At 48.0% G+C, this 16056-nt stretch overlaps 1 long non-coding RNA gene across 1 annotated transcript in view; it reads left to right on the forward strand.

The window, feature by feature from the left end:
- LOC149352937 (uncharacterized) overlaps nucleotides 1–16056 on the forward strand; it is a 71808-nt gene that overhangs the window by 21152 nt on the left and 34600 nt on the right. The gene's annotated exons all lie outside the window — the stretch shown is intronic.

Consider the following 16056-nt stretch of genomic DNA (forward strand, 5'->3'; position numbering starts at 1 on the left):
TGGAAAATGGGTCTGTGACACAACCTGACGCAGATAGAAACAAAAAAAAAGGACACCTTGTGCCATGGCTATTTCTGGCCAAGCTGCCCTCACGGCATGAAAATCCATTGTCACACTCCCGAAACAAAGAAGGAAGCAATTGGCATAGCGGATATGTTTCAGGTTTTCGCACATAATTGTGGAACCACAGCATGGCGTCAGCAGGGCCGGATTGTCGACTGGTTGGTTGTCTTTTCCCAACCAGTGGGTTTCGGCACCGGGCGAAGATTTATTAAAAACAAATGTGGCGTCAACGGCGCAATTCATTCATTGTATATAAATATTTTATTTCCTGATAAATAAACTTCTTACTCATGTATCGCGACTAATTCGTTTTGACTTCAAAGTCACGCCAAAGACGAGAACGCGCGTAGCTTTATCCCGCAGCATTTCTATTCGATGCGTGGTAGGCCAGCAGCATTGGGAAACAGCAAAACCAGTGCACAGTAAGTTCGCTCGTAATGAACAGAGTATAGCCATTAAACATTACTAACTACTCAATACCTCTCTCTTTTACTTGCCACCGAGTGATGTATTTTTTCTGAAATCTGCAACTCTACAAATTAAAATTCCGCTGTTGCCGGCTTCAGTGAACAAAACAAATGCATTTATTCTTCAGGTCATGCCTTGGCAATACTTTTACGTAGATATTAAAAAAAAATCACTCCAAGGAATTTCTGTAGTACTATTGTACACGAGCCCTACCTCCACCATGCAGTTCCTGAAAATGCAGCAAGAGAAAATGGGAAAAAAATTTATAAAATGGCATTTGGACCACGCAGTAATACTGCACTTTCGTGTAGTATTAATCACTAGGCTAGAAAAATTTTATATCGGTATAAGAAGTGCATAAAGCAAAATGTTCTACAGGCCTGATCTTTCTTAGTTGCATTTTGGCTTTGTCTCTGGGGGGCTGGAAGCCCCAAAGCGTGACTCAAACCTGCGCTTGTTCAGGAGTAGTGTCGCCTCGTTTTTGGTCGAGTACGGATGTTGCAGGCGTCCCGCTGTTTCCACAGTGTTTGCAAACAAATCATAAATCAAAGAGCGCCATCGAATGCGAGCTCTGAGAGTCTTGCTTTGCCGGCACCTGTCTCTGCTGAGAAACATTTCATTTGTCAAGCCTTCCTTTGCCTGAAGTGCGCCCGAAAAGAAACGGGAAAGGAGTTCTCTGATCGGTGACGCTAATTATCTTTGGTGAGTAATGTGCTGGACTCAAGCTGGGTAAATCAGCCCTTTACCTTAGCGCAGTAATGATCACGTGCCGCGTACGGCATAACTTGCTGAAATTACGCGTCAAACGTCGTATTGAACGAGTTTTAGTTCAGTCCTTGATTACACGCATTTGAATGTTGGACGCCGCACGCTTCCTCATTCAAGAGTCCCGAGCTCTCTAAGAGCCCTCGATAATTTTGACCTTTATTCTTTCGCCAATCTCTCACTCCTGCTTTCTCACTATACTAACGCTATACATTTACGTTTCCTTGTACTGTGCACAGTATTGCGATGTGTTCCACATCAGAGGCATGATCAAAAGTTTGTCCTATTATTGCGGCTTTTAGATTCTTTTATCTCACTACTTCGTGTGGTGGAGTAGAAGCAACAGAATCGCGAGGAGACGGCTTCTCCTCCACTCTCGCGCACACCCGAGCTAACCACATACGCGTCTGAGAACGACTTCTCGGACTCGTAGCCTACGCTTCACTGCGAGAAATTGCGAGATTGAATGTAAGCCCGCAGGAGCGTCGACAGCGTCCACAGAGTCGTGAGTTCCGACGCCACAGTTACAGTTACAGTTACAGTTACGACGTCGTCTGTACACCAGCGTCAAGTGTTTAAGGGGCACGCGAGTCACTAAAAAATAAAATTTTATTCCAGCCATCGCATGTAACCTGGAACTGAAGCAGGCTGCGCTGTAGTGCGGGAATGCGGCAAAATGCCCGCCATCTTCAGGTTTTTCTCCTTTGCTAGAATGAAATAATAATTTTGAGTGACTTCGTTGCCAGGTAGATTTTTGACACCGTGTGTGCCATGCACTTGTTCCTCTCTCTCCTGTTTCACCCCTTTACCTTTTCTCTCGCAGCGCGGCTTGAGTGTCCACTCAAAAGGAAAAAAGTGTCAGGCCTACTCTTTCTTCAGAACGGTCACAAAAGTGCATCACATAAACTCGAAGCATTTATAGAACGGCGCATCTGCCAGGGATCGCGCTCACGACTGTTGAATCGAAGACTGGCCGTTACTAGACCGTCAGAACAGACGTTGGTAACAGAGAAAATTCATTCAGCATCAATGAAACGCGTAGGCTCCTTGTAAATAACGTTTGCTTTACTCATCACAAATGCGCGTTTGCGAGCACGCTGCGGTACGCCTTGTAAATATATAGGCAATGCGGTTATGACGGCTTTCTCTCTCTATTTTTTTTTTTTTTGCTGAATGAGAGCAAGACTTATGTTGGCGCCAATTCACTGTATAATTTGGGATTTTAAAGCGATAGCTTTAATGGCACCGTGTCGCACAAAAGCCAGCGTCGTCGTCGTTGGCAGTGAGCGAAAAATCCCCAGAGAACAACCTAGGCGACAGTTGGGACACATGACCTTGTGACGTCATCACAACCTGCCCCCGTGGCAGGTGGCAGTTAAATTAATGACTAGTCGCGAGAGGCTGCTCAGGAAGAGCAATTGAGTCTCACAAGCACCCCCGATGGCTGCGTTTGAAACAGCCACCTGCCGGGGCAGTGACGCACCGCTTAACCGCTCTACACCTGCGCCAGGAATGGCATGACTCCCAGTGATCTATGAATGTAATATAGAGGATGACTAACTTCCGCACATATTGTCATTAACCCAATAAAGCTATGGCTCCATAGTCTTAAGGCTGACCTCAAGGGCCCCTTGCAGCTCTTAACTGAGCAATTTCCAGCTAAGCATTACGCCCTGCTGAGAGAAACGGCATGCGACATGTATATCACTTATTTATCATTTATTTACTTTCTGAGCCGTTTTGATGAACGCTATTCTTGCTATTCACGCATTAAAGCGCGTCATTCACATTTATATGTGTTCTCAGCTGAAGACTTCGGGGCTAAATTTTTTCCAATCTCCCAATCCAATCCAAATAAATTTGCTCACGCAGCGAAGTCGGTTGACTTCTTGACGTTAAGGGATGGGGGTCGCATTCGCCTTTGATGTCCTCTATACAATAAATAAATAAATAAATAAATAAATAAATAAATAAATAAATAAATAAATAAATAAATAAATAAATAAATAAAAGAATGTGATGGCGGAATCTGTTTCGTCTCATTTTTTTGTTGGCATCCAAAGAGCGCGTCTAACAACGCGGCATACAGGAACTAAAGCGGTACTGTTCGTGTTTCCGTTCGATACCTTTCTCAGTACTCACAAATAAACAGTCGCCGAAAAACACTCCATACAATTTTTGTTTTTAGTAAAAATCGAGTCTGTGGCTTTATCTGGGTATGCTGCCTGCCCGGCAGCAAAAGAAGCATTCGTCGTTGAGAAAATAGTATTTAAATATTTTCACGGAACTTGGCTCAAACTCGTGACGTCCACACTGAAAAGTACTCCGTCATCAGCGATGTGAAGTGAATGGCGGCTGTCAAGTGAACGGCGTTTACTTGTCTAATCTGGATGGCCACCACAGTATTTCGTGTATTAACGCGATAGCGTTAAAGTCCCCGTTGTCCAGAAAATTCTGTGTCAGCGTTGTCGGCGTTGGGGGGGAAAAATCACGACCATGGCTCCGGCAGGTGGTCCCCAGAGAGCAAGCAAGGAGGCAGGTGGGCCACCTAGGTCACGTGACCTTGCGCCGTCATCACAACCTGCCCACCGCATTGTGAGCGAACTGCCCACCCTGGCAGGTGGCAGTTAAATTAATGATTGGTCGCTCGGGAAGAGCAATCTTGGCCGCACAAGGCCCACCGCTGGGAGCACCTAGCATCGCAGGGCAGTCGAGCATCACATAACCGCTGTACCACTGCACCAGGAGGGGTATGAGGACTCCCAGGGATCTATGGATGTAAAGTAAACAGTGCCTTTCTTCGGTTTGGTTTGGTTTATGGGGTTTAACGTCCCAAAGCGACTAAGGCTATGAGAGACGCCGTAGTGGAGGGCTCCGGAAATTTCGACCACCTGGGGTTCTTTAACGTGCACTGACATCGCACAGTACACGGGCCTCTAGAATTTCTCCTCCAAAGAAATTCTAGCCGCCGCGGCCGGGATCGAACCCGCGTCTTTCTGGTCAGCAGTCGAGCACCATAGCCACTGAGCCACCGCGGCGAGTGCCCTTCTTCATATGTGTTAATTAAACCATTACGCTGACGCGTCACACCCTTAAAGCGAAGCCTAAGTGTCCCCTCCATTTTTTTTTTCGTTTTCTGCAGCTTATAAAAGCTCTATTTTCATCGAAAGTAGCGTTTTTGTCGCTCGAATGAAGCAATTCATCGGTACAGACCAGCTTCAATTTGTCCTCATGTACTACCTTTAATCTCATCACTATGCGCCAACACGCAGCTTGTGGCATTTCGTTCCTCTACGGACCACCCGAAAGTATCTTAGGCCGTATCGACCTTTACTTCCCTGTGCAACTCAGTTTTTTTTTGTTTTTTTTTCTCAGAATCTGAGCGCTGTGCGTGTTGATGCGGGAATGCCACCGCCTAGGTGGTGTAAAAATTATGTTTCAATGCTACTTCTTTTTGACTTTCGTCGCCGGCCGAAACGTCGCGTAGTGGAAGTCAGGAATAAAAGAAAATATCAGGAAAAAAAATTGCGTATGATACCAGCGCAGGCAACAAAAAATAGTACTAAACGACATTCATGGCCATGACAAAAGTATTGAAGACTCTGTTGGGCACAATTCGCGGCTGCCTAATGGCTAAAAAATAAATGTGATAGGACCTGGAAGGCTGGTAGGGACCGACAGGCGAACTTAGCTTTCATTCTGTTCTCATAACAGCCATGTGCTGAATGTGCACAAGGCCAAGCAGTTCTGTTACTGACTGATCGAACGAAGGCGGCACTCGCCACGCTTGATGTCGTCAACATCGCTGTAGCCTTTCAGGAGGCGCTGCCATTACTGGAAATTACTGGACGGCTTGGCGTAAAGAGAGGCGTCCCCATGGGCCACAAGCGCTCCCTCGCGGCGCAGGCACGGAGTGACAGGTATACGGCCGTCCTCTCTCCTCTCTCCTCACGGCGCCTGCCAACGTCCCTTGTTCGAGTACATGAGTGACAAGCTTCCGCGGAGGGGAAGTACCTTGACTCCCACGTCGCGGAACGCGCCCTGTATCAACGAGGCATCAATAGCATCTGTATCGGATGTTTGCTCTTGTTGTAGTCATTGTTCTCTTGTAACTCCACCTTACTTAAGGTTTGTTTCCCCTTTCAATAAAGTTCCTTGAACTTTCATCTTTCACGTTGGTCAATGGGCTAGGTAATTAAAACGTGGAAATAAGCACATTTGTATCCGCGTATGGAAAGTTTCAAGAAAAGGCACATTGCCTGAGCGAAAAAAAAAAAAAACATGCTCTTGCTGACATCGCTGACTTTTCATCGGTTGTGCACGAGTGGACACGAACAGCGTTAAATGGTGTAAATATCCATGAGGACGTGAATGCGTGTGACGAAGATGGCATTCTATAGGTTGTTACATGGGAGGCAGTGCATGCACTGTTGTCCTTCTTCGTTTCGGGGGGAATATGCTTTATTTATTTGGTTTAACAACAAATTGCAACGATAAGCATATTTCTTTCGCCTTCCAAATCAGCTATGATGGCCGGAGTGAGTTCCGAAAAGGCTAAACTTGATCCTTTCTAATCCGTCAAAGGGGAAGAAGGTTAGCGAGCAAACAAACGCAAGTTAGCAAGCGAATTAATGCCTGCCCAAGCAGCGTCGTGACTAGAGCAGTAGCGAGGTTCTGAATGTTCTTCACGTGATACAGCTTAAATGCGAGTCATGGTGGCATGAAGTATACTTTTATGTGAGGCTATTACTATTCCTTAAGTCACACGACGTGCTTTCTCGCGATGTCACATTGTGGAGGAAAAGGCTGTGATGTCAGCACTACAAATTCTGTCCTAGACCTGTAACCTGATGTAATGAGCTTAACATGCTGCATGTTTCGTCAGCAGAAGTGTCAGTGCTCCTTGTGAATAAGAGCGCTGGGAATTAGTCAATTTCATACCACGGAATCACCGATAACGACCAGTTTTTCAGAATTTGAAATCATGGCGCGTGGATAGCCGACGTGTCAGGCAAGCGTGCCCTAACTGACATGGCACTTTTTCTAACTTTCTTCTTGCGAACTGAAAGTCGGCATAGTTAACAAGGTTGCCAACTTCTCTGAGGTTCATTCCTCGAAATGACGGCCTATTACTTTCATTACAAATTCGTGAGCGGCCCACTTTAAAACAGCCGGGGACAGAATACTGATGGGGGAAGTTATGTTAGCTTGAGTTAGGTTGAGTCGTGTAAGCCTAGGCGTATAAGGCGCAGAGCCGTCGTACGCTTTCTACAGGTCACGTAGTACAACCAGAGCAAAGTAGAGGCAACGCGCCATCAGTTGGCATCATTTCCGGCGTCCGATCTACGAGCTTTTCTCTTGGACACCAGCGGCGTTAATGGGATAAAAGTTGAAGTTATCGCCCCCTCCCCTCTCTCCCCTAGGCTTCGCTCACCCCTGCTCGAGCTCTAAGGCAGATACGGCCGCTCCGAATGCGCGGCTCGGTGGCCTGCATTCGCTGCTCCAGTCTGCGGGGCAGTGAGTGTGTGTACACGCCTAATGCCCATGGCACACGGGGGTTCTGGCAGCGGCCAGCGATCTGCTCCGACGGCTTTGGCGGGTTGGATTTTGGGCAGGATCGCGGAATGATAAAGCGCTGTTTGGGCTGACGTTGAAGGATCTGGGGCCGTGGCGCGATCCGGCCCGAAATAATGATAGAGCACCGAACCAAGCCCGCCGCCCCGGGGCATCCATCATACGGCGGCCCTTCCAGCCTCCTCCTCGAATGCCCCGGCGGCGGCGTTGGCGGCCGGGCTCCCGGCTGCAGCCGCCTCTTCCCTCGCGCGCGCACACGGCATGCATGCTCACTTCTCGGGGGCCGCGTATATGAGAGGATCGCGCCGTCAGAGCTCTGACGACGCTCGCTGCCCCAGTCACGGCGTCCAGAGTGCGCGCGCGAGTGGCGAAGCTGACCGATGGGCACGGACCCAGGTGGGTTGGTGAGCAACCTCTGTGTGAAAGTGGCCCCAGCCTCGAGGTTGGACACCTCTGCCGATGGGGCTTACGTGCCACTAGCTGCCGAGTTTGATACCGAGAATTCGCTTCCAACAACTAGAGGCTGCGGTTGGCGATGGCAGAGACGCGCGGCGCGTGAACTGAAAACGCAGCCGTGAGCGTTTGCTTAACACTGCTTGCACGAGCTAGCCAATAAGGGCGAATCGGCTGTCACCTATGGTGAAGTCATCCGAAATACCGAGGAACGAAATAAAAAATTGGAGGGGACGCTTAAGCTCTGCCTAAAGGGGCCACGACAGGGTCATTTTTCATATTGCAGTTTTAATTGTACTTCAGCAATTAAAACAAGAGCCTCTGATTCAGTTTCCACAATTTTGGTGCCCATGGCGCACTGTATATTCGAAAAAGTGCGATCGAAATTGAGGCCAGGAAACTCCTCCCACCGGCAGCGACCGCCATATTGAATGCTCTCGTTACGTCACTAGGGCATACACGGAGCAACGTCGTGTGCTATCGTTGATGCAATGCGGGAAGCGAGCTCTCTTGTCGCCTGTACTTACTTTCGTGGGCGATCGCAGTAGCAGCCGTCCCTCATATATATGTGACTAGTGCCGCAAAAGTGATAACAGTAAAGTAGTTTTCCGGTAGGGTCCGGTCACCGATGCGACGCGATCGACGGTCGGTGGGCTGGTCGGTATGCAGGTGCCGTCGCTGACGCACCGGTATGTCACGATGGAAGCGACGACGACGCCAACACGACCAACACCGCGTATCGTAGTAGTGTAAAGAGTGCGCTTCGGTGAACTTTTGCCAGATTCTTACATTTCGGTGGACGGCAGACTGCCGGTCCCTTGCCCCTTTTGTGACGAGGCCTAGCGAGTCAGCAGGATTCGTGTGTGCAATTTCGGCGATTATGGAGAGTGAATTCACAGCTCTTAGCGCATGCAAACAGCCGTCGAGCGTAGTTTTGCCTAAAGTGACTTCAAAGCGACGACTGCCTACATTGCAGGACGCCCGTACAGCAAGGGTAAAGGGCCGATTTGACCCGGTCTGCAGATCATGTGTGCGTTGAAGGTCGGCAGCCGGCAGCGGTCGTCGGCGTCGACTGTGGACAACAGTTTTGGCTGTTTTCATTATTGCAAGTGGTGTCCAAGCGTATTTTCAGGTAAACCGATCTAAAATCGAGTATTGGTATTGACATCGGAGGAAGTCGATACAATCAGCAAGAAGCGCCGTACGTACGCGAGGCGTTTCCCAAGTAGGCGATAGCAGCATCGGCTATTATTGCAGTGTTATCGTAGTATGTAAACGAGTCAAACTACATTTTCTAAGCAAGAGTAGATAATATTTAAGCTATGGGGAGCCCACCTTGCGTCATGCCAAGCGAACACTCAGTACTGTTTGAGCACTGTAAACAACCTCAGCGCGGGGCTGCAGTAAAGGTAAGCGTCGCATTCCTGGGGCACTTAGCGCACGCAGAGTAATGCTAAATGATGCACCATTACCTTGAATCACTCATTTAGGTTGCGGCGACTATCCGTCGGTGCGGGCAGTGAAACATATTCGAGTCGCAGTGTTGGCGTCCGCTAGCAGCTTGGTTCTGTAAAAGGGTTCTAAGAGCCGAAAGAAATGTATGTTCGACTTACGCAAACACACATGAAGCGGGGAGGCAGTCGCATTTGGCACTTTCTCTACTCCTTTCGTGCCGCAAGGTAATGCCACCTTGTGATAATTTGAGTTTATTTACCGAGCCGACGAATAGCGGGCAAGAACAGCCAACATGAACTGGTGGGCGAGTTGGTCTGACATATTTTCTAGTGAAGCAGCGCAACGGCACAAGGCCAACGGAAGAAGAGGACAAACACAGCGCTGAACTGACAACAAATGTTTATTCCGGATGCAATCAGCATATATATACATCAGCACCTTTGAAAAAACAACAAAAGAAAGAGATAGGAGCGGAAGGTATCATCCCAGTCACTATGCGCATGCAGCTGTATCGCGTGTACATCGGTCATATGACATCAGATAGTTGTGCTCTTTCAACGAAATGGCTACGGAAGGTGTGCTGATACAATTCTCACCCAGCTTCATGATTTCAGATGCCTCGATTATCTCTCTAGTAAGTTTATCTTTGTGTTTGGTAACTACATGGCTGTTTTTGAATTTCGGAAAACAGGAACAATCCCGACAGTGAATACCTATGTGGCGGGCCGCATTCTTAACGTTGTTTCCATGTTCTCTAAATCTTTCATTTAGACAACGGCCCGTTTGGCCGATGTATGAAGCACCACACGTCAGCGGGACTGAATACACCACGTTACCTTGGCATGGCACGTACTTCGTCCTGTGGTTTTTCTTGCAGTCACGACCAGATTCTGATCTTTTATCCTGGCCGTTCACCCTCGCACACAAGCCACTGAGTCTCACAGGCGCTGAAAAAACAACATCAACTCCAGCCTTTTTACCTATTCTTTTGAGATTGTGGGACAAGACATGGACATAGGGTATAATTGCCAGATTTCTTTGTTTAGAAAGAGGAGCAGCGTTGCCCCCCTTTAGCTTTTTCAAAATCCCTTCTGCTACTGAGGCCAGAATATGAAGGGGGTATTTTGCATCGGTTAGTCTTTCAACCTGATTGAAGAAACTATGTTTTATCTTGTGTGGACAGGATTTTTTCATGGCATTTTGAAAACATGACGCCACAATGCCTCTTTTCACGAGCTTCGAATGGGCTGAGCTATAAGGAAGTAAGGGCTTTTTGCTTCTAGGTTCAAAAGCCCAGCATACATGGAAATCATTGAAATATAAGGTCAAATCAAGGAACTTAATGCGATCGTTCACAGCCACTTCATGTGTAATTTCCAGCGGAGAAAGCACGTCCGAGAACATCGCGCACAGCTCATTCACTTCCGAAGCGAACCTAGCCGGGTCACAATCTAGCAAAATAAGGTAATCATCTACATATCTGAACACTCTGGAAACTGTAGAGTTCATCAGCGATTGTTCGAGTGCCCTGTCAAGCTTAGCTAGAAAGATGTCACTAAGCAAAGGAGCGATACAAGATCCTATGCAGATCCCATTCTTTTGAATAAAAACAGTGCCTTCCCATTCTGCATAGGTTGACTGAAAGTACACTTGCAGCAGGTCTAAAAAGCTATCTGCAGAAATGCCACAGGCATTCTGAAATGCTACCGCTCCGTAGTCGTCAATTGCTTCACTAACGCACTTTAACAGCTTGTCATGAGGGATGGAATAATACAGGTCTTTTGCGTCAATGGAAAATGCGCGTAATGACTTGGTCTGGTTAGTTTTTAAAAATTCAATCACTTCGTCCGACTTCTTTACCTGATAAGGGTCGTCAATAGTTAGGTGAGCTAGGTTACTTTGTAAAAACTTGCCCAGGCTCTTCTGCCACGTGTCCTTCTCAGAAACGATCACCCGTAAAGGCACGTCTACTTTGTGCGTTTTCGCGCTAAAAAACATGTCGAGGCTCCATCTTATACATTTGTCAATAGAGGTTAAAAGCGCCTCTAAATTTAACTGTTTGCACAACTGTTTTGCCTTTAATTTGGCTTTTACCAGGCAAGATCTTCTGCATTCTTTGAAGAGTGAGCGGACCGCATCACCGGCTTTTTGCTGGAAGCTATGCTTGGAAAATACAGCAAAACCCCCTTCCTTGTCTGCAATCAACAAAACTAGAGCGTTTTCACGCAAGTATCGGACGGTCTTATCTACTGGCAAATGTATTCCACGTACTCTCGGGCGCAGCACATCAACTCCATCCGAAACGCACCTGCTGGCATCTGGTTCCTCAGCTCGTCGGGACACGCGCCTTACCATTGCCAGTAGTTCTGGTGGCCTCAACTTAGGCTCAACAGCAAACTTTGGGCCAAGGCGTAGGACTCGTTGAACATCCTCCGGAATGTAAACTCCATCCACATTGTGCAGTTGGTTCGGCATCCCTCCAGGTTTTCTTGGGACAAGCCCTCGGAGGCTTGGGAGAAGCTGCTGCCACAAGAACTCGGTGGTGCTATTGATGATGCGGCTAATTCCGTGCCACTGCCGTATCCAGACACCCGGCTCGTTGCGGAGCTGTAGAAGAAGCTTTAGATGATCCTTGCACAGCCTCACTTGTCGTTGCCATTCGGTCCTTAGAAATTTGCACATCCTCATGCCGTGGCTAACAGAAGGCAAAAAGCCTCCAAACAACGCCAGCACTTCAGGAGGAAGGATCCGCTTTCGAATACAGAAACCAAGCATTCGCGATTTGCATGACGCATTAGCAATGGCTGGGACGAAATGGGACGGTTCAACAACAGAGGACGAATAGATAGAGCCCCTTGTACAAGAAATAAAGTTGTACAACATGAACTGGTGGGCGAGTTGGTCTGACATATTTTCTAGTGAAGCAGCGCAACGGCACAAGGCCAACGGAAGAAGAGGACAAACACAGCGCTGAACTGACAACAAATGTTTATTCCGGATGCAATCAGCATATATATACATCAGCACCTTTGAAAAAACAACAAAAGAAAGAGATAGGAGCGGAAGGTATCATCCCAGTCACTATGCGCATGCAGCTGTATCGCGTGTACATCGGTCATATGACATCAGATAGTTGTGCTCTTTCAACGAAATGGCTACGGAAGGTGTGCTGATACAATTCTCACCCAGCTTCATGATTTCAGATGCCTCGATTATCTCTCTAGTAAGTTTATCTTTGTGTTTGGTAACTACATGGCTGTTTTTGAATTTCGGAAAACAGGAACAATCCCGACAGTGAATACCTATGTGGCGGGCCGCATTCTTAACGTTGTTTCCATGTTCTCTAAATCTTTCATTTAGACAACGGCCCGTTTGGCCGATGTATGAAGCACCACACGTCAGCGGGACTGAATACACCACGTTACCTTGGCATGGCACGTACTTCGTCCTGTGGTTTTTCTTGCAGTCACGACCAGATTCTGATCTTTTATCCTGGCCGTTCACCCTCGCACACAAGCCACTGAGTCTCACAGGCGCTGAAAAAACAACATCAACTCCAGCCTTTTTACCTATTCTTTTGAGATTGTGGGACAAGACATGGACATAGGGTATAATTGCCAGATTTCTTTGTTTAGAAAGAGGAGCAGCGTTGCCCCCCTTTAGCTTTTTCAAAATCCCTTCTGCTACTGAGGCCAGAATATGAAGGGGGTATTTTGCATCGGTTAGTCTTTCAACCTGATTGAAGAAACTATGTTTTATCTTGTGTGGACAGGATTTTTTCATGGCATTTTGAAAACATGACGCCACAATGCCTCTTTTCACGAGCTTCGAATGGGCTGAGCTATAAGGAAGTAAGGGCTTTTTGCTTCTAGGTTCAAAAGCCCAGCATACATGGAAATCATTGAAATATAAGGTCAAATCAAGGAACTTAATGCGATCGTTCACAGCCACTTCATGTGTAATTTCCAGGGGAGAAAGCACGTCCGAGAACATCCGAGAAACGTCCGAGAAACAACGTCCGAGAAACAACGTTAAGAATGCGGCCCGCCACATAGGTATTCACTGTCGGGATTGTTCCTGTTTTCCGAAATTCAAAAACAGCCATGTAGTTACCAAACACAAAGATAAACTTACTAGAGAGATAATCGAGGCATCTGAAATCATGAAGCTGGGTGAGAATTGTATCAGCACACCTTCCGTAGCCATTTCGTTGAAAGAGCACAACTATCTGATGTCATATGACCGATGTACACGCGATACAGCTGCATGCGCATAGTGACTGGGATGATACCTTCCGCTCCTATCTCTTTCTTTTGTTGTTTTTTCAAAGGTGCTGATGTATATATATGCTGATTGCATCCGGAATAAACATTTGTTGTCAGTTCAGCGCTGTGTTTGTCCTCTTCTTCCGTTGGCCTTGTGCCGTTGCGCTGCTTCACTAAAAAAAAGAACAGCCAGCGACAGATCGCCACGCCGTTGACAGTGCACATCGGCGAAGGCATGATAGACAAGTGCCATTTTTAACACACGAAAGCACTTCACTGCTTCTAAGTGTAAATAATGAAGCAGGGGTGCACCGATTTCTGTTTCCTCAATAATCAGAAAACAGGCGCCACGAGCAAGTTCGCTTTCTCAAGGATCACTGAAGTCGCGTACTAAGCGGAAGGCTTCCGAAAAGAAAACACTGAAAATGCTGTTTATTTCGCTAAGCTAAAAGAAAAAAACTTTTCGAGCAACCGCCGTTAACGGTGTGCGAGCAAGCACCTTAACGCAGCGAACAGCGCGCAGCAGACGACGCGGGGCGGGTATGCCCTTGTGACATCAGCGATCAGAGGTTGCCAGAGCAGCAAGCAGTTCGCAAGAGAAACGAGAAAAATTCGTTTTAAAGCTATCTACCGCACAGAATCAACTGACACTTCGGGGAATTGTAGTTTAACGTGTTGGGAATTATATGCAATAAGAAGGGGATGTGCGAAAATAGGCTGTCATGGCACCTTTAAGGACATGCATGACGCGATAGCGTAATTCCCATACATGCAGAGGGTCATTCTCTACATTACATTCATAGATCCCTGGGAGTCCTCATACCCCTCCTGGCGCAGTGGTGCAGCGGTCAAGTGTTGCTCGACTGCCCTGCGATGGTAGGTGCGCCCAGCGGTGGGACCTGTGTGGCCCAGGTTGCTCTTCCCGAGCGACCAGTCATTAATTAAACTGCCACCTGCCAAGGTGGCCAGTTTGCGGATTATCCGGCAGGCAGGTTGTGGCTCACCGAACTGTAGCCTAGGTGGCCCACCTGACTCCTACGTTGCTCCCTGGGTACCACCTGCCAGAGCCATGCCGGTGATTTTTCGCTCACAACGCCGACAACGCCGACACCGGATTTTCTGGAGAATGGGGCCTTTAACGCTAACGCGTTGAAAGTTAAACTGAGTAGACGTGAGAAAGCATGTGTTTGGCCTGGTCGGCTCATGGTTTTGCTTTGCTGGGTCGTCGGCACGTCTGGCGACGGCATTAGTGCGACAGTAGTGAAGGGTGGGAAGCGCCGCCGACGAAGACTCTTGCACAAGCAAACGATGAAGCAGCGGGGCGTGAAGCAGGGTTACAAGGAGCAGTTCTACAGCGCAAGCCTCAGCGGGCCGCATCAAGAGCTTCGTCATCTTCGGCGTGGGTGCATGATCAGCTTCTTCATTCCAGTACTATTAGTTGATGAAAACAACGTTGTGCAATGCACAGCTCCATAGTGCGTGCATTAGTTCCATAATAGCATTAGTTGATGAAGGCGACGATGTGCAATGCACACCGCCAAAGTGTTGCAGGTGTGGTCGAGGCGTGTTCGGCTGCGGCGTTAGCAGTGCTATCGCGCAGTGTCCAGCGATGCTGATCTGTTCGCGCCGACGCGGGATCTAATCCCAGTCCCGGCAGTAATTATTTTGTTTATTTATTTGTGGCTTGGCCAAAGTCAACCTCAAGGTGAAACTTTACGCAAACTCGATGAACGAGTTTGGCATCGTGAAGTAATGCTTTCACACTAAAAGGAAAACAAGCAGACGACATATTGTAGCGTCGAGACGGTCCGCTATCCATGTGCGCCACTAAAAATCATTTGATCCATAGTACGTCGGAAACACGCCTTTACAGATCTCCAATAATAATCTTCGTAACTCCCATTGCGCATTCTGCTAGTAAACCCTGAAAGCATGTCGCGAATTCGCAAGACAATTCTCATCTCTGACGTGTTTCCTCCCCCGGAGCGGTGCACCGCTGCACTATGAGAATTTGGACCCTATGGAGCTAATATAGTCGCGTGAGAAGCAGTTGGATGAAAGTTCTGGAGGCATAATCGCAGCGCCTTAGCAGGTGGCGCCTATGTCCTAGTCATCCGCATACAAGAGGGTTGTAGCGTAGATATCTTGTGCTCATGCCAGCATTTCCTGCCTGAGAACCGGTAATCAGAGTCCTTTCCCACAATCCTGGCATGGTGACGTACACGTATGCTGGCACAGGCACTGCAATCATGGCAACGACACCTCCGCACGGTGCGCACTTTGACAGAAGAGAGGACATGTGCACAACAATAATTATCGAACGTGTCCGTGGTTTTGTATCTGCGTCACCATACATGTAAGGGATGCCTAATGGTCCATATATAGGATCGGCGGAATATGCAGTAAGAGTGTGACGACACTTATGTGGCTCGGGAGTCGGTGGTCTTTGGTCCGTGCTCTCTGGTCATGAGAATCGTTGCACCTGTTGACACACCTCGAGGAACATACTATGACGAAGGTTGCTCTTTGCATATAGGGCGCGGATATTCAGACATTGGCTTTGCAATATGCATAAGCACGGGTAAATTACATAGAAACCCTAGGATCACTGTTTCGCATAATTCGATGGACTTCAGGGACATCCTTACATTTTCCCGCTCAACAATGTGGACAGATGCGAAACGAAAGTAAGCTGCTTGTCTTGGTAAGCTTTCCCGCGAAAGTGGGCTTCCTTCAAATGCGCGCCGCTGACAGACAGCAGGCGCAGCGGCAGCATGGAGTGGCAGCATTCGCCGAGGGAGCTGTAAACATGGCAAGGAGGGATCATCCACCGCCACGGCTCTACACTCGGCTGGAAAGCGGCGGCTGGTCGCAGCATTCGAGACGGCTCTGACCGTTGCTGGCGGCGCGGTAGTCTGTCGGATTCGCTGTTCGCCTCCGAAGACCTAGCACCTCTTTTCTCGATGGTGTTGCCACCATCAGTGGCCCGATCCGCGCACGACTGCTTATCTGT

The sequence above is a fragment of the Amblyomma mixtum genome, chromosome 3 (genome assembly GCF_055824585.1).
Source record: "Amblyomma mixtum isolate Tamu chromosome 3, ASM5582458v1, whole genome shotgun sequence".
NCBI classification, from domain to species: Eukaryota; Metazoa; Arthropoda; class Arachnida; order Ixodida; family Ixodidae; genus Amblyomma; species Amblyomma mixtum.